The sequence below is a fragment of the Rattus rattus genome, chromosome 10 (assembly GCF_011064425.1).
Source record: "Rattus rattus isolate New Zealand chromosome 10, Rrattus_CSIRO_v1, whole genome shotgun sequence".
Taxonomy (NCBI): Eukaryota; Metazoa; Chordata; class Mammalia; order Rodentia; family Muridae; genus Rattus; species Rattus rattus.
This window is the reverse complement of record NC_046163.1, coordinates 42,747,339-42,770,310: the sequence shown is the minus strand read 5'-3', so window position 1 is coordinate 42,770,310 and position 22,972 is coordinate 42,747,339.

Genomic DNA, 22,972 nt, shown 5'->3' with positions numbered 1-22,972 from the left:
GACCCGCTGATAAACAGCCAGTCCAAACACATGAAAAAAAACAAGCAGTCTTAGTGGAAGTGTGGTTGACCGTCTATTGGTTCCCATGGACAGAGTTCAGGTTTCCATGTGTCTCTTGCAGTGTTTCCAAGAGGAATAACAGGAGGCGCTAGATGAAAGACTTGCTCTGAGTAATAAACAGGCACAAGAGAAGCAGACTCGTTGCCTTATGAATTTGTCAGGTTACTGCGCGTATAAATGAAGGACGGTGTGAGTACAGGCTCCTTCTTGCTTGTAGTCTTAAAGCCCTGGCGCTGTTGGCTCAACATTAGCATCGGATTACCCGCCAGATTTTATTTGACCCATTTAGTTTTCTACTTGTGTGGATATTTATTGGGTACTTTCTATGTGCCAGACATCAAATGCCACAAGCGATGAGCCAGGTGGGCAAGGCTGCTGAGTTCAATATTTAGTTTCAGCACAGTTTGAGGAAACAGAAAGCTGACAATTAAATTGCTTAAGTGTTAAAGAGAAAACTAGAGGAACAAAACAGGGAGGAATCTATGACAGTGGCTGGGATGCTAGAAAGTCAATTTAAGTCGGATGTTTAGGAAAGCCCTCCAGACTGTAGTACAGGTGAGTGTAGCTATGCCTTTAAGACGTGATGAAACCAGCCCCAGAGAACTGAGTATGAGAGGAACAGAATGCACACTGAGTGGAGAAAGAACAGTATTGCCACCCACCTAAGGTAGGTCCCAAAGGATGGACACGCCCAAGAGACTAGCATGCATTAGAGAGGGTAGAGAGCTGAACCAGACGAGACTGTCAAGTCAGCAGAAACCTCAGTCTGCAGTAATTAAAAAAGGTCAGATGCTGCCCCCGAAGTGCTAAGGAGCTGTGGGACAGTGTGGTCCCACATGTCACATTCTGCTCTCAACAATTTGATTAGTGATAACAGATCTTAACCTCTGGCAGGAACTGGGACATTCCTTTCTGATTAGACTTGTTCAGGTCTCACAATCACTTGGGGTTCTCTGCCGATTCTATTCTACCCAGAGTCCATGAGAGCTTCTGTCTAATTAGTCACTAGGCATGTGACCTTGGACATGATCATAGTCTTCCCACATATCCTGTCTTGAATTATAGTGAATATTCATCATTAACATGGTATCACAGTTGATAATTCACAATGCAACGTGAGAACTCTAATACATAGGTTTCCAGTCTGCTTACCGTGCTCCTCATGTCAAACTTTTTATGGTAAATATAAGTCTTTCCCTTGTTTGCCATTGCCCATCCTAATATTTTCTCAAAACTCTCTGCTCTAACTTTTATGAATGCAAGGAATGGTTAGTAATCCAAGTGACTAGCTTCAGGAGATGTGCTTCACCCTTGGCAGTTATTTGAGATGGACATTAACAGGATGTCCTGTAAGAAGAGCGTATGTCGTCCTACTTGTTCTGTTTGAAACGAACAATTTGACATAAAAAGGAACATATTAGAATTACGAGACTTTCCAGTGCTGATCAGGAACTGAGTGCTAACTGGGGCAGTGAACCTAGAGCTAAGAACTGAGTAAATTCAGAGACACGAGCCTGGAACTTGTTTTCCTAAAAAAATAAACTTTCAGTAATTTCTGTTGTATAATGTCACTTTTCCTAGACATCTGGGCCCATGGCTATTCAGATAGATAGGCTGCTGAATACTTTATTGAATGATGACATCTGGCACTCCTAGAGTAAATGGCGCATCTAGTTCCAAGAGAAATAAAATAGTTTACTACTACTATCTGTTATATAGACTTTGTTAATGAGAAAAAAATGTGCTCTGTATCAGTCCAAGGCTTTTGTAGGCACTAACTTGGTGCAAGATACTCTGCTATGGTCTAATGAACATCGTAAAATATTATAAAACACTGCATTTCCAAGTGTATGTCAGATATTCAATATTTTTGGAAATTTTAAGCCTACATACTTTTAAAATACCGAGTCTGCTTGTGTCTCTGAAAGCTTTCAAAATACATACTTTTTCAAAATTTATTTATTTTTATGTCCATTGGTGCTCTGCCTGCTTGTATGTGTGTGTGAAGGTGTCAGATATCCTGAAACCAGAGTTACTGACAGGCATGAGCTACCATGTAGGTGGGAAGAATTGTACCCAGGCCCTTTGGAAGAGTAGCCAGTGCTCTTAACCATGGAGCCATCTCTCCAGCCTCTCATAAGATTATTTTATAAACTATGAAAAGATATTTTTATAAAAGAATTCCAAGGAAAGGGAAGGGGAGATGATGTATTTCTATTATAATCTCAAAAATAAAAGAAATAATCAAAACAGAAATATTTTGTACAATACAGATATGTACACACACACATATATAATACATATATACTTTATGTATACACACATACATATATACATGAGACAGACAGACAGGCAGGCAGACAGACAGACAGATCATGGCATCTAAGTGTTAAACTGGTCCTATGGAAAAATCTAGAAATGTAGGCAGTCACAGTGAACTACTAGATCTCTACTCTATATTGTTTGGCCAAAGACCCTTAGGACATACTCATGCATGTGAAACTCTTGTATACATTGTGTACAACTTGTGTTCTCAGTTCTAAGGAACACAGTTATAGCTGTTGATTTTCAGAAAAGTATGTTTACCTTTTCCAAGCTCTTGCTTCTCATTCTGAAACATGCATTCATTTCGGTGTGTTGGTGCCATAAGAAATCCTCAGACTTTGACATGCTATGCTTCAAAGTACGAGCTATTAAATATTTTCCCAATATTTGTAACTTACTGCTCCTCGGGGTGGCATAAATTCTCTGCATCGATGTTTCGTTTCTTCACTAGCACCTCTCTGCCCCATCCTGAATCCATAAGCCACAGTAGTTCAGGACTAAATAACCGCAGTACCTACCATGCATGAGTCTTTCCTCTAAAAATACCAAATTGTCCAGAACCGATGGCTTCTCGTGGAAAATCCATTACTTTGTTACTTCTGGCAGACACATCTGTTTTTCTTTGGCTGGTCAGGCTAGTGGCATTTCCAGCAGCCCGGATAGCCAACAACAGTGTGTAGTTCCTTCTCTTGGGCCTGTCAACGTGTCCTCTGACATAGGTAAACTGGACATGACTATGTAAACACTCCAACTTTCTTGGTACCACCTCTAAATTGTCACACTCTCCTTGAAAGCCTCCCCAGCATGTCAGTGACTACTTAGTGCTTGCTGGGGGCCCACCACATTACATCACCACAAGATTTCTGCAAGCAGAACTTAGTCCTCAAGATTTGTGTGATGTTTAAAACTTGTAGCTCTAAAGGTCTTAGGCCAAGTACCACTGTCATTGATCTTCTTTTTGCCATTCAGAATTGGTTGGGGGTCCCATGGGATCTTTGTTGAAACTATGGTCCCATTGCTTTCCAGACATGTTTCTGCCCCTTTCACAGGTAAATTCAGAGTGTGTGTTATACCAATTAATATTTTGGCATTCTTTCATTGAATAATATAGAATAGACTTTCAAATAGGGATTCAAGTGTTGTGTAGTATAAATGAACAACGAGAGAAAGAGTTCTGTAGTGTCAGCCATTTTCCTTGTCCTTGGGTGGGACTACCCTGAGAGACACAGTCATTAGCTCTTCCACATTCCTCGGAAGCTGTAAGAATATGCACAGGAAAGTCAGATATTTGTTCTATGAAACATTCATACACTTATGCATTGAGTTCTCTCAAATTCTGTCCAGCTAAATAGTTCTTTTGAAATGCTTTCTGTTTTCCCCTGACTAGAGCTCTCTTAAGAAGCTGAAGCAATGACAGTATTTATTTGGCTCCAGGTTTCTTGCACAATGAACTCTTAGCAGGTCTTAGCAAATTGAACTTTAAACCAACGTCCTAAGCTGATTAGCTTTAGCTTTTAACGCAACATGATCAGTGGTAGAGACATTTTAATTCCACTCACTCAGACTTTGAGTGTGTGGTAAAGCTTGATTGTGTTGGTCAGGTTGAGAGGGAGACCTAGGCATTGCTCTTCCTTTGATTTCTCTATTAGCATCTTGAACTTTATCTACTGCATAAAGTTAGTGACGTGGATTTTCACCACTCTCATTTCCTTAACTAGACTAGTGTCCAGATACTTGGATTTTATGTGTAATATTCACTAAATTGCTCAAATGGACCCTTGGTTCAAAAATAATTGATATAGTTTTAATTCTACAAATGTATGTGTTATGTGTTTATAATTGCTAGTCAGACTTTTTTCCTTAGAGAGAAAGCAATGATTAGTCAAAGATGCTTTTCTAGACTTAAAACCAGAGATCTTGTCAGTATCTCAGTATTTCAGTTAAGTGGGATTCTGTCTGGTTTTGGCCGAAATGGAAAGCCACAGATAAAATCTTTAGGCCATTATTGTGTTTAAACATCAAGTATAAATTCCCTGTGACAAGCATAAGGAGATGTATTTTGTAGCTGATTGCATTTCGAATCACTTAGAATTCTCAGGACTATGGTAATATATACCACGGCAATGCTTTGCAGCAATTCTAACCATACCACTTGTTATTGGACTTTAATGGATAAATATGTTTTTATTTATCCATTTATTTGGTCCCCCAATGGACCAAAGACTTTTGGGGCCAGTTTGTGAAACTGTGAATATGGAAAAACATGGTTCTTCTATGGGAAACTTTCGAACATGTAAATGATTTGTGAATATATCCAAGACACAAAACTCCACTGCCAGGGATCAGACCCAGCTTTGGGTTTCGAAATATGTAAAGGAGCACAAAATTATAAACTGTGTGAAGAGCTTATGAGGGCAAGTTGCTTAAGGACCACTCACCTGCCCTGTAACGTCTCAGAACAGGAAAGGACAAGCCACAGGCTATAGAATTTGAGACAGCTGCCTAACGTAGTTTAATTCTAAAATTAAACTCTTCAAAGAGTGATGCCTGGGTCTGCTTCTATCCAACCCAACAAAGACAAGAACCCAGTGGTCTCACCACTTACCCAGAGACTGAATGAGCACCTAGTGCTTCAGAGAAGGGGAGAAGAGGGTGTTTTTTTTTTTTAGTGAAAACCAGAGAACTTTGTCTCGGCTGTATAATGAGTCAGGCAAAGGAGACAGCTTGTATCTCGCTGAGCCTATGGGGCTTTCTTTACAGTTGGGATGGGTGGAGGGTTTTCCTCCACTGACCTGAGGGAGCTGTTAGAAGGCAAGTCTATGCTGAAGAGTCGAGTACAGAAGTGAACTCAGCCTACAGGTGAGGCAGGGCACACTTTAATGTGGAATTAAAACATCGGCCACCAGATTGGCAGGTGGAGATTGGAATGCTGTACCTGCCTTGAACTTTCCTTAAAGAGAAGGCTTTCAGAAAAAGAGAAACAGGTACACATTCTCCCTGTCTCTGTCTCAGTGGATCCACACTTTGAAAATTGCCTAATACTGGCTGTGCTGGGAATCTGGGTGTGCTGGGTAGAAGCCCCAGGATCACTTACACAGCAGTACATCGCAATATATTTTTGTCCATTCATTGGTTTTTGGGTTCTTGTTCCTGGGCTGTGTTTGATCTGATCCTTTACAGCCTGTACTTGTAGACAGAGAGTCTTATGCTACTTTAATAAGCAAATGCCCATATCACCTGTAATAGCCTGCAAATAGTCGCAAACCTAATATCAATCAACACTGATAAAATCAATAAAAGGAATGAACTATTAACAAATACCAAATCATGAGCAAATCTTAATAGCCCATGAAAGAAGGTTAGGTACCATATGCTTCCACTTTGTGGAGCTACTGAGAAGAAAATAATTTCTAGGTACAGAGAGCAGATTAGTGGTTTCCCGGTGGACTGGAGAAAGAAATGGAAGAACAGAGAGACATATTACAAGGGGGACACAGAAATACTTGGAGACAATAGTAATTTATATTCTTTGCCTCTGTTATGAAGATGGTTTCAGTATTCATATGACTACAAATTTATCAAAGCATACACTTGAAATATAGACCTCCGATTATATATTAATTAGCCAAGACTAAACGTTAATTTTTTCCCCTCTGGTATTCAGTTAAGGCATTGCTTATGGTAAAAAAAAATATTATCGAATGCTTACATTAAATTAAAGTCAGAGAACTTAAAATAGCAATGTGGTCACATACATTGATAATATATGCACGTACATTAATAGAAGTAAGGCATACAAGGGTTACACTACCTGTTCATAAGACTTTCAGTGAAGCCACACTCACGGTGGTGGCATTGTCAAATACTGGAAGCAAATGTAGATGACGAAGAATTGGAAACTTAGAGACAATAGGGTCAGGGATTGTTGTCATTAATGTGCATGTGCTGGCCGAGGGACTAAGATATCACAGAAGGGAACATGCACCTTTATTCAACAAATGTTCCTGGAAAACCAAGCAAAGTACAGTCATCACCTTCTCCATTTAAAGACATTAACTCAAAATGGATCATAGATCTTAACGTGCATAAAAATTGACACACTTCTGGAAGAATATGTGAGAAAATTCTTTGGAACCTTCAACTGAACAGATATATTTGAATGAACACATACACATGCATGCACACATGCACACATCGGAATATTGGAACTCCTTTTAATTAAGGACTTTTTCTTAGAAAAACATTATCAATGTGATAAAATATTTAAGAACATAGGAAGACCCAGGTAAGATTGTTCAGTGGGTAAAGGTACTGGGCACCACAACTGATGACCTGAGTCAATCTGCAGGACCCCACATGGGGGACAGAGATGACTCCTGCAAGTTGTCCTCTGACCTCCACATTCAAGGTGAGGCATGCGTGTCTACATAATACACAGATACACATACATACAAACACAAATATAAGATAGGCATAATATTTAAAAATACATATAAAGAAAAAGGCAAGCCATTAACTAGGAAAGAAGATATTGTTTCAAGTGTATAAATAACATGTATTTAAAATATGTAAACAACCCTTGATTCTCAGTGATAATGACATCTTTGAAGTAAGCAACATATTCGAAGAGACACCTCACCAAAGCAGATGGCAGGAAACATTTGACAGCGTTCAGGATTAGGAGCCACTAGGAAAAGCAAATACGAATCCACTCAAATGGCAAACATTTTGAAGCCCACCTTGGCAAGTTCTGGAACAAAGCAAGTGGAGTTCATGAGTTGCTGTCGAGGTGTAAAATTACACACGCACACCTGCCTAATAACCAAATAACGTACAGAGTTAAGCGTATACTTACGTACATACAACCTAGACAGCACAGTGTTTTCCTTTCCTTAAGAGAAATAAAAATGCAAGTCCACTCAGAGACTGCCACTCACCTGCTTAGAGCAGTTGATTTTAAGATCCCTAGACTGGAAACAGTCCAAATTTCTGTCATCAAATATTTTAATTCAGGCTTAACTGAAGAAAAAAAAATGGTGTCTCTTTTCCTTTAACTCCATAGTCAGAATCAGATGCACTGATGGCCAGTTGAAAATTTCACGTCTAAAGATACCTATGCAAGTTCATAAACCTCACACTGGCATAGGAAGATACTTAACCTGGGTTTCGCTGCTCAGTAATTTTTGACACAATGCAACTTAAAATTAGTGTCTTCCAAGTTAATGCAATCTCCACATAGTTTTAATAAGCAAGTCTCATTTCCCATGTCTCATTTTGTTGTCTTTTAAAAATATACCGTTTTTCTTTGAGAATATCATAAATGTACGCGGAGTATTTTGTTCAGTCCTCTCCCTAACTCCTCTTGGATTTACCTCCCACTTCCTTCCAACCCCATGTCCATTTAGTCAAACAACGGTAGTGTGTACACCTCTTGTGCCTAGGGCCCATGGTTACAATGTCAGACATAAATGCCTTCCTGTGGCGTGAGCCTCAGAGCCAATCAGAGGCAGCCAGTTACCTCCCAAAGAGCTGTACCACTACCGTAGGCACAGCTTGTGGGCCGGGTCAATGTTGTAGCGCATGGGTCCCCTGTTTAGATTTCTGATGACGTTTTTCTTGCCCCAACAGCTTACAAAGCACCTTCTGGCCCCATGACCTCCAATGAGTGGGGAGGGAGGCTCCAGTTCAGATCCTCATTTCTGTCTTGAATCCAAACCGCAAGTTGTCTTGGGCCCATTAGTTTAACAGTGCCTTAGCATTAAAGGACATCGATATCAGTGATTCCAGGAACCAGAGGAAATATTAATGGTTTAATCAGCGAGCACGCGAGGCCGTTGCATCTCCAGTGTCTTTCTCCAGTTTCATTGTGGAGGGCTTTCACGTTCTCCATTAGCTTCACTCTGTGGCGCTGTATTTTCTTTGAGGTTATTGTGGTTGGGGTTTCCCCCTAGTTTCTCTTAGCGCTGTTGACATTGGTGTATAAACACTAATAGTATAGTTTGTACCCTGAAAACATTTATGCTCTGTGTTTATCAGCTGTGGGAGCTTTCAGGGGTGTCTGTTCCATTTGGAATTATGTCATCTGAAAACAGGGATGCCTTCCCTTCTTCTTTTCCTATTTTACTTTCCCTTTTAGTTCCTTTTGTAAGCACTGTATATCGAATATGAATATAAAAAGCTAGACACCCTTGTTTGTTCCAGATTTTAATCAGAATGTTTTGCGTTTTCTCCACTTAGCATGGCTTTCGCTGTGGCCCTGTGTTATTCTATTTTTAGTATTTTGAAATATGTTCCTTGAATACTTAGATCCTTCAGAATTTCAACAGGAAAGGCTGTTGCATTTTGTCCTTTTCTGCATTCACTGAGATGAGCATTTGACTTTTGTATATGGTTAAATGCATTTAGTAATTTGCATAAGTTGAACTATATTTGAGTGTATGGGATAAAGCTAATAGATCCAGGGTAAATAATTTTTTGATGCTTTCTGGTATTCAGTTTGCAAATATTCTGCTGAGAATTTCGGCATCTACTTTTATTGGTCGATTGTTTTCTCTTTTAGTTATGTTTTTATTAACTTGGTTTGGTTAGTAGAGTAATACAGGCTTTATAAAAAGGAGGGTGGCAGCATTTCCTCTCATGGAATAATTTAAGAAACGGCGATTTTAACTCTTTCCTAAAGCTTTGGTAGAATTCTTCAGTGATTTCATCTTTTCGATCTGTGCATTTTACAACCATGAGAGTTTTCACTATTGCTGTAGCCTTATTACAGGTCCGTTTAAATTATTGATTTCACTTAGGTTTAAGTTTGGTGGATCAAATATAGTCAGTTTTTTTTTTTAATAATTCTAATGTACTGGAATATGGCTTTTAAAGGTATGCTTCTATAATTTCAAAATTCTCTAAATTTCTGACATCTATCATAACATCCAGCCAAATCACCAATTTGATTAAATTTGGTTTTCTCTTTTTGTTTAGTTGATATCAGTTTATCCATAATATTTATCTTTTCAATGAGCCAACTTTTTATTTCACTGAGTTTTTGTTTTGGTTGTTGTTTCTGTTTCATCAATTTCTGCCCTGGTCTTAATTATCTCTTGCCATCATTTGCTCTCAACTTGGTTTGTTCACATTTTTTTGCAGAGTCTTAAAGAGTTTATTTATTTGAGTTCTCTCTGATATTTGAATGTGAGGTTTTAGAGTTATAAAATTCCTTATTAGGATTGCCTACATTATATCCTAGAGGTTTTGATATGGGGGTGTGTGTGTGTGTGTGTGTGTGTGTGTGTGTGTATGTGTGTGTGTGTGTGTGTGTGTGTGTGTGTGTGTCTGTGTGTGTGTGTGTGTGTGTCTGTATATGTGTGTGTGTGTGTGTGTGTGTGTGTGTGTGTGTGTGTGTGTGTGTGTGTGTGTGTGTGTGTGTGTTTGGGGCACAGAATAACCTCAGGTATATTTCTTAGGTTCATCTACCTGGTATTTTTAAAAGAACTCTCTTACTGGCCTAGTCTCAACAATTATGCTAGAAGCTAATTGTATAGCAACGTCCAAGGACCTGACAATCTTCATCCCCTGGGCTGTAATTACAAGGCTGGTTTATTATGGTCACTTGTTTGTTGGATGCAAGTTCTGAGGATTGAGTTTAGAGTCTCATGCTTGCAAAACAGTCATGTTACCAACTCAACTCAGCTACTTCCTAGCAGGCAACCTTCCTTCCTTCCTTCCTTTCTTTCTTTCTTTCTTTCTTTCTTTCTTTCTTTCTTTCTTTCTTCCTTTTCTCTTCTTCCTCCTTAATTTAAGATGAATTTAGTTTGGTTTTTCCACCATTGCACAAGAAGCACACTTCTGGTAAATAATTAAATCTACAAGACCCTACTCAAAATTAGTTTCCAGTGTTCTGGGTTAATTACATTCTAAACTGGGTGTGGTATGTTTCACAAGTAAAACTGAAATATGAAATAAAATAATATCATTAAGTGTTAGAATAAGACTTCAAGACTATAATATTTCATCATTGAATGTAATTTGTAAAAGAAATGGATGAGGGGGAGAGGCAGGGTGGGGCGGGCTCGGGGGCAGGCGTACTTGGAGGTCTTGGGTAATAGCAGCCTTTTGGTGATATTGTAGTCTTTGGGGAGATGGTTTTATAAAGTGTGAGCTTCCCCTCCCTTGCACAAAGTGTGGAGTGCTGTCTTGAAGTTATCAAGGATACTATAAATGCCTCCACTCCCTGGATTTCTCAATCACATCTTTCCTCTTTATGATTAAAGTGAGATCCTATAACTATATAATATCTTAATAGGCGGCACTAAGTATCCATTTGGATGAAGGATGGCTTTTAATGCAATGAAATTTAAAACTACACGGAGAAATCTGTAGTGGGCGGTGACCTTTCAGAGGTGGTGTTGAAATCTGGTTCATGATTAAAGCAGGGTGTGGTTCAAAGGGGCAGAGATGGAAAATTCTCCCTTGGCAACTTATTAGAGATGTGGGGTCAAACTGCTGAAACGGCTACAAACATCTGTTGCCAGAAGAGAAAACTAAAAATTTAACGGCAGCCTCGTGCCAGAGCAAGCACAGTGTTAAGCGCTTCAGGCCTGAGCTCACGCCGTTGTGTCAGTGACGCGGATTGCCCACGAATCGCAGCAGGTTACAGACAAGTTCCAAAGGTAAAGGTTGACCACAGCCTTAGATAATCACATGAAGCCTGGGTTTACACTCGGGGTCACCAAATCCCAGGTTTATGCTCGTATCCACAAACTGGCAATTCCTCTCCGCTGCTACCTCTCATCTGTAGTATTAGTGCAGAGTCAGTCCCGCCCCTCCCTCCGTGATTCTCCTATCAAAACCCACAGCATGGAAAGCACACCCTTGAGATACTGACTCTACACCGAGAAGTGCTTGCACTGTCACAATGTAACTTTAATTATTTAAAACCTATTTTAATGATGGTTCTTAAATGCTTTAACCTCCCTTCTAGCCCACCACCCATCAGAGGTAGTGGGAAAGAAAGGATGTGGGGGAAGCGCACCTCTTTAGAAACGTTCTTTGGAGCAACTCCTATCTGCGTTGTCTGGAAATTGGCAGTTCAGTTCACGGGTCAGCGGTGGCAGCTCGATCCACTTCTTGGATACACCAGCAGTTCAGTTCGGTAGAGTTGAGTTAGCAACGGTGGGGACATTACCCAGCAGAGACAGCTGGGCCTCAGTTTCGGGACAAGTCAGCAGGAGGAACCAGCAAGAACACAAAGAGAAGTTCTCAGCTGTGCCTCTCTCAGAGAAGCTAAGATCACCAAAGAAGAGAGACCCCCCCCCAACAAGCATTGCACAGCTAGCTACATGAGCAAGCCAAGCTTAGCCTCTGCCACTGTCTGTCGAGTCCTATTTATACCCTCCAAACAGCACTTGTCCTCCACGGGCCTGGCCCCAGCGCATGCATCTCTCTCAGCTGACATCACTCTGCCCATCAGCCTTTGGAAACAGCAAGAAACTGCGGCACACCACCAGAAGTTTTTGGCCCATTTCCCTCTATGGAGTCCCAACAAATACAGCTGCTCAACTGTGCAGTGTAAGGCGGACCAATACATGTGTGTTGTTAGCAAAGAATCCTTCATCCCATGTCCTTTCATGAGCTTGCTTTAGCAGAACATGCTTTCATCTGTGTCTGCTTCAGCTAAATATCCTTTCAACATGTTTGCCCCAGCAAAACACCATGTAACCAGCTTTCCAAGGAACCCCTAAGTTTCCATTTCATCACTAAGAATACGTCCTTTGCTCACTTGCCTTTGAACTGACGAGAAAGAGACTCTACCATTTAACTTTTTGAAGCAAGACAACAGGCTTAATTTTCTACCCTAGTTAGGAAACTGGGAGTTTTGTTTTGTTTTCTACCTCCCTCCACACAGTCTCCTGCAGTGCAGATTTTCAAAGCTCCTAACATCTAGGAGCTCTACAAAGCAGAATGAGACCAAGTATCAGCACATTCTACAGCCCAGGAAGGGTCGGGAGGTAGCACAGGGGGAGAGCACTTACTTAGCCAGGCAAGGCCCTGTGTGGATCACCAACAGGGGTTGGGGGTGTCCAAATAAGCGATTAAAGGTTGGTCATGGCTCTAAAATACATGGCATGAGTTTTATTTGCAACAGCTGTCATCACCTTAGGGGACATTAAAAAGCAACAAAACAAAATTTCTCAGGGGGGCGTCAGTGCACTAGGAACATGATTAGACATCCAGTCGTTGGGTTGAGGCAGGACTCAGTGCTAAGAGCTCTTGCTTCGTAAGCACCAGGTCACATGTTCTAATCCCCAGAACCCTTGTTAAAAACAAAACGAACAAAGCAACCAAACAGACACAACCAAACCAAACCAAACCAGGTATGGCTGCATATGTCATAATTTGAGTGCTGAGGGGCATGGACAGGCAGATCCTGGACAGTCAGCCTAGTCAAAACAGCGAGTTTCAGATTCAGTTGACACTGTATCCTAAGAAAATAAGGTGGACAGTAATATAACAGGACACCTGACTTCATCCCTTATCTTCTGTAAGCATGTATACAGACATATGAGCACACATTCATAACACACACGTGTGTGCACACACACACACACCACAAAGAAGTGGCATTATTTTATGCTGTGGTAAGGCGTATTTATCATTTTGCATATCTTTCTTCTCCTGCTTTAGAACACAAAAGATCTCCAAGCTGGGATCTCTTCATATGTACTCCCCTGCCTCCACGAAATTAGGCTTCCTTCCTCAAAACATCAAACACAGAGGAGGCTATCAGCCCATACTCCTGGACATCTAGTCATTTCAACTCCGGGCATGAGAGGCCTCATTTGGGATTCTGGAAGAAGTGACGGCTTAAAGTCATACAGAAATTTTTAACTTCCATACTTGAGTTGAAACTGAAAATAATTGAGAGAGCATGAACACAATCTTGAGCTGTACTGGAGTGTTTTAAGGAATGAAAACACACATTAGACAGTTACATTCCTGGTCACCTAGCACTCAGTTATAAGCACTGTGCTCATAGCAGCACGCTGAAGGCAAACTGACTGTCAGTCACAATACAAGGATCCCTTGAGGAAGTTTGTTAAAGCTCTCAGGTCCAGTCACCCCATTGCAGACCTCAGATTTTTGAAACTTAAAAGCCACCCTCTCTGCAACTGTGTCTTTCTAAGTTCCTAAAGGGTTCTATGTCAGTTGGAGTTCGACGGCATCCTTTTTAAATGCCTAATGTTTAGCATGTTAGAAGAAAATCGTTCCCCCATGTACATGTGGGGGAAATAGTTGCCTTAAGAGACAACATATTTATCTCAATGCTGTTGCTGCTTCTTGGTCCAAAAGTATTTTGGGAAGTGGTCCTTGTGTGCTGCTGTTGGACCTTCGGTACATTATTCGGTATCTGTTCAGTGGTGCAAAGCTTCACTTTGAGGGTGGATTTGTGTGTTAGCAGCTGTCACAATCACTTAGAAGCACGCCTGGTGAGTGAGGCAAATGACCAAGCAGGGGAACGTGGTTTGGGGTCTTAAATAGAGTGTGATTATGAAAGGAATTAAGCTGGTTTTCTTGGATGCCTCTCAAAAAGATGAGTTAAGTATAATGAAACATATGGGCACTTTCACAAACATGGTATGTGGTCACAATAAAAAAATTATTAAAATCCCATATTTGGCCTATGCAAACAAGTATTTTAAATGTTCTGTTTTCTAACATTCCTGAGAACATATTTATGCATGGCTCTTGTACAAGAATTGTGTACGCATGGACATTAATTCGACATGATGTCTCACATGCATTTTATCCTTCCTGATGTCTTTTTAGCACAGACATCTTCAGATGACGAGTATGAAGTTTTAGGTCTATGAAAGGAAGAGAGCTAGAGGCCAGACTAGAAGGGGACCTGTGGACTGTGTCCCCAGATTTTGAATAACACTTTCATCGGCTCTTGTTGTTTGATCAGATATAAACCCATTGTTTAAAAACTCTTTTGTCCTTGTAGTAATTGCTGCTTCAAACCAAGGTTCCTGCTCTGGCATCTATCCCTTTGGCTGTGGGAACATGGTGGCTCCATCAGGCAGGTATTTGAGCATCCAAGCCCAGATGCACCTTTTCCTGGCACAGAGGAGAGGACAGCAGGGACCAGTCATCATCAAGTCAGCTTGGGACTTGTCAGACTGAGGCATTAAGGTCCTTTTAGGTTTCTAAACAAGTTTACAAAAAATAGCGTCAGGGTTACAGGAAAGGATTTTAAAAACTCAATGATGTTTTCACCTAGCTAAAACGAATGTTAAGAGGCAGGAGAGATGGCTAGGTAGTAAAGATCACTGGCTCTTCTCCAGAGGACCCGGGCTCTAGTCCCAGCACCTGTGTGGCTGCTAACAACTGGTTTATTCTAGTTTCTAGGGGATTGAATGCCCTCTTCTGACCTCCATGGGCATTACTCGCTCATGGTGCACAGACTCAACATGCAGGCAAAACATCAATACACGTAGAACAAAAATAAACAAACCGTGAAAAATTAATTTTAAGACGTGCATGTGTGTGCATGCGTGCGTGCGTGTGTGCATGAGTGCATGCATGGGTTTGTATTTGTGGCTGTGTGTACTGGGCTCAACTCATGGTGGCCTGAGGTTGATCTTCAGTATCTCCCTTCAATGCTCACTTCACACAGAAGCACGGCCTTGCCTTACTCACAGGTGTCAGCTTGCTTGCTAGCCATCGTTCCTGTGGGTGCCCTGTCTTTGTCTCCCCAAGTGCTGGGATTACAAGCAGCCTCCCAGCTCTTTACATGGGTACTGGAGGCCCAAACTCAGGACCTTACCTTGTGTGGAGGACCATTCTCCATCGAGTCTTCTTCCCAAACCCAATTGTGCGACCATTACTAAAAGTAACTCAAGTTTTCCAAGCCTTCATTCTGTCTTCCACTGAGTGATTGCAATACTGAGGTTGATAGCAAGGTTGTTATTTCCAGTATCACTCTGTGCAGCATACTAATGGGATAAAAATGTCAGCTATATAAGACGGTGATGTCATACTGACCAATGTCTTTGAATAATAAGAGCTAGAGTTGTAATTTTTTTTAACTTACAGATGAGGATGTCTTTAATCCCAGCATACAGGGAGACTGTAAATTCAACACTATGTTCCTGTCTCAAAAAAAATTACAAAACAGAAACACCTTTAATTTTAGTACTCAGGAAGCAAAGTAATTTGGATCTCTGTGAGTTTTGCAGCTACTTTGATTGGCACAGTGAGACCCTATCTCAAAAACCAAGCCACCAATAAATAAGTAAATAAATATGAAGATACAAAACAAACAAACCAAACACCTTATTGAGGAAATGGGAAGATCCTTTAGTTAATAATCTAACGGACTCTGCATAGACCAGCAGAGTAGGCAAACTGACAAATTCTCAGTTTCTGGGTAATCACTAATGCGTTGTTTTTTTTTTTTTTTAGTTTAAATAAACATTGCTAAGAGCATGGGTCACTGTAGTGAGGCCAACTTTCTGATTAAAGTTTGCTCATACATTAAAAAAGTCAGACTTGCTAAGACTTTAGTCAGAACTCTCCCACTAGAGAAAAAACAGTCAAGTAATTAAAGTGTAACCTTACGTGTTAAACAATATTGCAAGAGTCAAGGATTGCTCATTGCATTCAGAACTAATAAAAATAACCCAGGACACAGAAGATATCACAGACGTTCTCTATGTAAGCCGGGGACACTTCTTAAACTACAATTCTGAAGGTCAAATATAGTTTAGCAAGCTTCTTGTTTCTGTTTTGTTTTTCTATTCTTTTTCCTTCCTCTTTTGTTTCCTTCCTTCTTTGCTTCTATCTTTCCTTCCTCCATCCTCTCCTTCTTTCCACCGTTCCTTTCTTCCTCCTTCCTTGCATTCCTTCCTGCCTTCTTCCCTTCCTTTCTTTCATCTTTCTTTCTCCATCTGTCCCTCCTCCCTTCCATGCTTCCTCCCTGTCTCCTTCCCTCCCTCCTTCTCTCCTTCCCTCCCTCCTTCTCTTCCTCCCTTTCTTCCTCCCTTCCTTCCTTTCTGTCTCCCTCCCTGTCTCTCTCCCTCCCTTCTTTTTTCCCTCCCTCCTTTTCTTTCATCTTTCCTTTCTTTCTCCTTCCCTCCCTTTCTTTCTTCCTCCCCCTTTTGTTCTTTTCCCCCGTCATCCCTTTATCCTTACTTTCTTCTCTCTCTGTCTTTCCCCCCCGCATATTTCTTAGCTCTTGCTAAATAAAGCATAGAAAAAATGAAAATGAAAAAAAAAACCCTGCCAAAATTTTCTGAGTTAGGTGACTCTCAAGGGTACTTCTTGTCACGTAGGAAGTACCAGAGATTTTATGAAATATCCAATACTAATTATATTTTGCAGACTCTAGAGATTTGCATCTGGATACACATCTGCATTTTCTGGGTGCTGGGCCAAACTGAAATGCTCAGTGTATCCATTGCTAATAAACATGTCAGCAGTTCCTTTGCTCTCACATCTGTTGTGAAAAATGTTATCTTTCCTGGAGTGTATTTATTTTGTCTTTAATACCAGCTTTCATGGGGTTCAAAATAAAGATATGCCTTCCCTTAAATTCAATAGCATATGCAGTAAAGTGTCTCACAAGAGTGATGAGATAAATTAAAGATGCAGATTGTATCTGAGGCCCTAAACAGGAAATCAATATAAGGAAAACCGATGACTCTCAGAGAAGCCATGCCTCTTGAAACAACTTGCTTTTTCAAGGCACCCCATGCATCATAGGAATTCAACAGAACATTTTCAAAATCTATCCTCAATTGTTACATTACTAAGGCTGTCTTCAGTCAAGCCAATAACTTCCTCTCTTAGGACACCAGTCTCAAAGCACATTCCTTTCTGATTCAGTATTATCCAGAATACAGGTTCTATCTGGTTCTCACTGATATTGGGACTGTTAGAAGATCAACTGAGGCTTTGCTAGATAAAATGATCTACACATAAATTTATACATTATCATATAAATGACAAATATCATTCCAGTTCTGTGAAATTATTTCATAGTCATTGATTTCAAAGAAACATCCATTCTCGTTTCTCCTTGTCCATTCTCTCCCTCACTAATACTGAACCATCTCAGACTATTTAACCCACAAAACATGTTATTTCTATCTCACACAGGAGGAAATATGCATATTGAGAATCACTATTGTGATGTTGTGATAGTTTGGATAAGAATGGTCCCATAGGCTCATATGATTGAATGATTAGTCACCGGGGAGTGAGTGGCACTATTTGAAGAAAAAAAAAAGATTAAAAGATGTGACCTCTCTGGAGGAAGTGTGTCACTGAAAGTGACCTTTGAAATGTCAAAAGCCCACAACAGACACCAACACATTCTCTCTCTCTCTCTCTCTCTCTCTCTCTCTCTCTCTCTCTCTCTCTCTCTCTCTGCCATGGATCAGGATGTAGGTCCCAACTACTGCTCCAAGCATCACACCCACCTGCTGCCATGCTCCCCACAATCATGATGATGGCCTAAAGCTCTGAAACTGTAAGCCAGGCTCTATTCAATGCTCTATTTTTATGAGTTGCCTTGGTCATGGCGTCTCTTCACAACAATAGAACAGTAATTAAGACAGAAGTTGATTAGAACGGTGAAAGATGCACATGCATTGTCTTCAGACACTTTCATATTATGAGTGTTTTTAAACTTGCATATGACCCTCTGATATCTAAAGGCCCCTTCTGCCTAACTGTTCAGTAGTTGCTCTACTACCATCAAGGAGTGAATGAAACAAATCCCCTTGTTCTGTTCTCCCGACCCTTCAACACCCAAATCAAAGCAGCAATCTGTACAATGTTCTTTACTGAAGGATAGTTAGTGATAATTGCTGGGGAGCCTGCCCAAGTGCTAGTTTTCTCTGGAAGGCAGCAATGGGGGCAGCATTGGTGATTTCAGGGGCAAAACTAAATTATGGGAGGACCTAACTGTCACTCATTTTGTAATATTTACATTCTTTCTTCATTAACTCCTTGAGAGCCAGGAAAAAATGTCATGCATGCATGTAGAAAATATTTTACTCAGCAATATGCACATATGCACACATTCACACACACACACACACACACACACACACACACACACACACACACACACACACACCTGGGTACAGTTCTGAACATGCCAGCTGCTCACAACCATCTGTATGTAATTTCAGTTGCAGGTCATCCAATGCTCTCACTTGTCCTATGTGGGCATCAGTTATGCATGTGGTGCATATACATGCAGGAAAAAATACTCATACAAATAAGATAAAAATAATCTTTTAAAAGCATAGAGAAGGAAATGTTACCAAGAGAAATATATCAGGTAAAAGCAAGGAGGGTGCACCATTTAAAAGCAATAAGCCAATGAATCTAAGGATTTGGGTAAGAAATGAACATTATTAGCAAAATATAACAAAAGTGCTGTGAGAAATATACATCCCAAACAATCTTTCATTGTGAATGAATTATAACTCAGTTGTGTTCATCCCAAAAATAAACCAGTGGGTAAAGACATTTTATTAATAAATTCTATCAAACATTCAAGTATCAGATAGTTTTAGTCCCATGAAAAATAAATTAATAAAATCTTTTCATGGATGAGGAAAAAGAAAAGATGTTTAGCCTGTTTCCTGTGCTTATGACAGCCTGGATGTTTCTAAAGAACTACATTGAAATCAGTCATTCTGTCAGGTCACTTTCCCTGATATAGAAGTTGTAGTAAATAAAGGACCATGCCTGGATGAAGTGACAAATGCATAGCCCCGTCCTCTGAAATAGGGATCCCCAAACAAACTCACTCAACTATGGGAGCCTGAGAAGGTTTAACAAGCACCTTTGTTACAGGCTGATGAGGGTGGTCAGGCCTTTCAAGAAATGGTACTTGTTCATTTGCTCTTTGATACAGAAAGGTGAAGTAAGATTCTCCCTCATAATCTACAGTCACACACAATCCATATAGATATAAAAGGAAATTTCCAATTAAAGAAGACTGTGTCATCTCAGTAAGAGAAAAACAGTTCAAAACATTAAAAATATAAACACAAGTATAAACAACTTTGAATACATTGAATTTGGGATCTTCTGAACATTAAAATACAATAAAAATGAAAATACAAATTAGAACTTGGCATGGGGGGTTGGGGATTTAGCTCAGTGGTAGAGCACTTGCCTAGCAACCGCAAGGCCTTGGGTTCGGTCCCCAGCTCCGAATAAAAAGAAAAAAAAAAAAAGAACTTGGCATGGTACAGAGTTAATACATTGCAAACCTTAAGCGTCAGATTTAACTCTGTAAGCATTCATATAAATGAACAAGGGAAGTAGTATCTACTGTGACCTGCACAGCTTTGGGACCGACCTGACTGGGGTAATGAGGGGTGAAGAAATGATAGAGATACACACAAAAATGTTGGAACTTCATCTGCTCCCTGCAGCCATCTATTTAAAAGACAGACATGTGTGAACAGACGTTTTCATATACCACAAGAGGAGACAAGACTGGTCTACACACACAGAAAACTCTAGTTTTAGAAAAATCTGTGGACACCAAGCACAAGACAATGTTTTTTATATATATGTGTGTGTGTGTGTGTGTGTGTGTGTGTGTGTCTGTGTATATATATATACACACACACACACATATATATATACACACATGATGTCATACTTAGAAGCTTTAACAGTACAAGAATAAACATCTACTGGAGTTGATTTATCTTTCTATTGTCATAACAAGATCCCCTGGTATTAACTTATATGGGAAAGGGTTTAATCAGCGCATCCTTCCAGAGTTCTCAGTCCAAGACTGTGTAGATACATTGCTTTGGGTTTGGATAGGCCAAGTGGCAACATTCAGAGAGGGAGAGAGAGAGAGAGAGAGAGAGAGAGAGAGAGAGAGAGAGAGAGAGAGAGAGAGAGAGAGAGAGAGAGAAAAGACTCCACAATATCCGGGCTATGCTCTAAGGACCTCTCACTGGTCCCCACCTGCTAAAGGTCAAAAAATTTCTCAAAAGCACCAGTTATGGACTAAGCCTTTAACACACGGACTCTCAGTACACATTTTTTTTCCACAGCCAGGGTGTATGCATGAGTGGTAAAAAAGAAGATGAAATCAGTGGAGTGATAATAAAGTAGGCAAATGGCAGTCAGAGTACCCTTCATAAAACAGACACACTTTCTATTTCTGTGTCTAAGATTTAACTCTTGTGTCCAATAACAAGTCTGTGTGGCTATCTGTGAACTTTACGCACATGTGTGCAATGCCCTTGGAAGTCGTAAGTGGGTGTCAGATGCCCTGCATCTAGAGTTACAGGCTGTTGTAAGCTGCTCTGTGTTAGTGCTGGAAACCAAACTTCTGACCTCTGGAGGAATGCACTCTAAGTTCCTGAGCCATCTCTCCGCCCCCATAATATTCTATTTCCTAAGCTTCATGCTGTACATGTGAATGTTTGTGTGACCATTCCTTAAAAAAAATACAAATTTGAGTGTTAAGGGAATGAGTTGATCGATGCAATTTTATATTTGTCTCAGAAGTAATAAATAGAAACAGTAGAAGAGAAGGAAAGTATCAAGAATTTGAGGTGTTTAGAAGGAGAAAGAAGTAAGGCCCAGAGGAACTTGTCTAAGTGTGACTTATTGGGACGTGGAGAAACAAACAAACAAGAACTTGTCAAATGGAGACCAAGAACAGGAACAGGTGACAAAGTGTCAAAACTGTACTTCTTGAAAACAACTGTGATGGAAGGAAAACGTTGTTGGCTTGGGAGCAAAGGCGGAACTATCTGTAGAGTGAATTGGGGTCAGGGAGAATGAATAAAACAAACAAAAGTCATCAAACCTTTAATTCCAGGAACACAGACATCATCAACGGGAATTTGGGAACTCTTTCCTATGAGAAAACTACATCAGAGTTGTGCTCCCCTTTAAGGATCCACCACAAGCATTCGTATTCACAGGGGATCAGATTTTATATGTGTGCGAACACAGAGCCTATGAATCATGTTCTCAAGAAATGAAGAAAATAGATTGGAAAATGGTGTGCACATTTCCTCCTCCAGATCAAGTTGAATGATCTTGGAAAGAGTTAAAGGAAACTACAGGGTCCTTCCTAGATAACCAAAGAGGGAAATTGCCTATATTATGATCAGAAAATCTACGTGTGTGGCTCCTGTTCAAAACTACGCCAGTGAGTAGGTGTAAAGATTGGCTCAGAGGCTGAAGAGACATGTGGCCTGGGAAAGTTACAGCACATGTGCATAACACACACACACACACACACACACACACACACACACACACACACATGCAAATGCACACACACTTATACACCAAATACCCAGTACGCACAAAACACACAGACACACACATACACACACACACAGAAACACACACCAGATAAGCACACGCATGCACATATGCATATTCACACACACACACACACGCATATGCACACACACTTATACACCAAATACCCAGTACGCACAAAACACACAGACACACACATACACAAACACACAGAAACACACACCAGATGAGCACGTGCATACACATATGCATATTCACACACACACACACACACACACACACACAGACACACACAGAGGCACACCTCACCCCCTGCAAACTGACACTAACAACCTGAGAAGAAGATTGGGGTCTCTGCCTTCTTTGGTATTTTCTAGTCCCAACATCCTACAGCACTAAGATTCATGAATCCAATGACTTCATTCTAATTGTGGTTTTCCTGTTCAGACAGAGAAGCTACAGGAGACAAATATGCACAAAGACTTGCATTTCTCCCATTTTCCGTCACCCAGTTTGCCAAAAGAGACATACTCTCCACAGAAGTCATGCCCTGGCAGCCCAGAAGATTGTCACCTTGAGGCTTTGAAGTCCTGTCCGCCTTTTCAGCAGCACTGGACACTGGACACTTTATCCTCAATTCTACGCAGGAGCCTAGCTCTGCGCTGGCAGGAACGGCCTTTCACCTAGAAAGTGCCTTTTCAGAGTTAATGGCAGTAAAATGCCTCTTTGGTTTCAGTAAGGAATGCTTGAAGGTGAGGGTGAGGATAACATTTTTTTCCCCTTTTACCACATGGATTTTGTGTTTTATGGCCTTCAAAAATGAAACAATCTTTATCTTAAAAGCAAATATTTCTCCTGCTTTTAAAAAATGCTAGCATTTGAAAACCAATATATATTGGCAAACAACGTGGGAAATGGACACGCAGAACATTTAATAATGATTGAATTCATAAAGCATTTTCCCTTTGTTTTTATGTGACAGCTGGATGAATTTCAACTTCCTGCTCACCACACGGGCCCTGCACGTCCAATGGTGGGATTCGTGTTTCCTTTCTTCTCCTCTCTCCCTCCTTGCCTCCTCCTGCTTTGAGAACACACAAATGCTTTCGATTACACAATAGCTGCAAACTTTCTATCTCCCACTTCCATGGTTACACATCACAAACAGAGGGGCGGCCGCTACACTCCATTCACACCATGGTGGATCTGGATCTTTGGGAGGGCTTTCATACCGGCGTGGAGGGGAAAGACTGTAGAAAAGGGA